The following is a 1,743-nucleotide window of genomic DNA, read 5'->3' on the forward strand; positions in this document are numbered from 1 at the left end:
GAACACAGTTCTCAAAATAAGAGATACAAATGACCAATAAATATTTATAATTTATATAGTTATAAATAAAAAGTATTCAATATACTTAGCCATCAGAAAAATACAAATTAAAACTGTTTTCAGATTCCATTGAACTGCAGTCAAGTGGATAACATCAAGAAAGCACCTGACAACACGAATGCCAGCTGAGGACATGGGAAAGGAGAAACCCATACTTACTGCTAATATGAATGTAAGTTTGTATGTCCACTATGGAAATCAGTACGAAAGTTCCTTAAAAATTAAAAATAGAGGGGGCTGGAGAGATGGTTTAGCAGTTAAGGCACTTGCCTGCAAAGCCAAAGGATCCAGGTGCGACTCTCCAGGACCCATGTAAGCCAGATGCACAAGGGGGCACATGCATCTGGAGTTTGTTTGCAGTGGTTGGTGGCCCTGGCGTGCCCATTCTCTCTCTCTCTCATAAATAAATAAATAAAATATATTTTAAAAAATTAAAAATAGAACAACTGCATGACCCAACTATAATACTATTTGGTATATATTCAAAAGATACTTGCACACCCTTGTTTATTGTTGCACTATTCATAACAATCAGGAAATGGAACTAGCATAGATATACACCAACAGACAAATGGATAAAGGAAATATGGTACAATAGAAATTGATTCAGTCAAAGCCAGGTATGGTGGCACATGCCTTTAATCCCAGCACTTGAGACACAGAGGTAGGAGGGTCACCATGAGTTCGAGGCCACCCTGAGACTACAGAGTGAATTCCAGGTCAGCCTGAACTAGAGTGAAACCCTGCCTTGAAAAGAAAAGAAATTTACAGGAAAATGAATAGGGTTGGTGGTCACTACATTAAGCAAAATATGATCGACTTGGAAAGTCAACCTTTGCATGTTTCTTCATGTGCAGAGTCCAGACTTAAGTCTGTGCATATATGGTGGTGGGGTTGTGAGAGTAGAAAGGATTCTGAGAGAAGAGGAAGAGGGATTAAGGGAAGGGAGGGCAGAAAAAGGAGGCAGTCATGGAACACACGTGACATAAAGAAAAAGGTAAGTTTTAGGGAAGAAGAAAGGGACCAGCAACAGGAGGGGGATATAAGCAGGAGTAGGGCAGTGGGAGAGATGGATGAATAAGAGCAAGAACAAAGTATAATGACTTATGTATGAAAACGTCACATGACAGGACTGAGGTGAGTTCAGTCAGTAAAGTGTTTGCCTTATAAGCATGAGCACCTGAGTTCAATCACTGGGGCCTGTTTAGGTTCCATGTAAGCCAGAAGCACAAGGTGACCAAAGCAGGCAAGTTCGCACATGTGCACAGGCGGTGCACACATCTGGAATTGGATTACAGTGGCTGGAGGCCCTGACACACCAATTCTGTCCCTTCCTCTCTCTCTCTCTCTCCCTCCCTCATTGAAAAAAAAAAGCCTGTCTGTTGGGCTTGCCTCCAAAAAATAAAAATCAAATGCCAACAAATGCTGATGAGGGCTTGTGTACAGAGGGACCCTTATTCACTGTTGGCGGGAGTGTAAACTGGTGCAGCCATTATGGAAATCAGTGTGGAGGTTTCTCAAAAACTAAAAATAAATCTGCCACATGATCCAGCTATGCCACTCCTGGACACATACCCTAAAGACTCCACTCTTTACTCTAGAGACACTTGCTCAGCCATGCTTGTTGCTGCTTTGTTCACAACAGAGGAAATGAAATCAGCCTAGATGTTAGATACACAATGG

The sequence above is a fragment of the Jaculus jaculus genome, chromosome 15, assembly GCF_020740685.1.
Source record: "Jaculus jaculus isolate mJacJac1 chromosome 15, mJacJac1.mat.Y.cur, whole genome shotgun sequence".
Taxonomy (NCBI): domain Eukaryota; kingdom Metazoa; phylum Chordata; class Mammalia; order Rodentia; family Dipodidae; genus Jaculus; species Jaculus jaculus.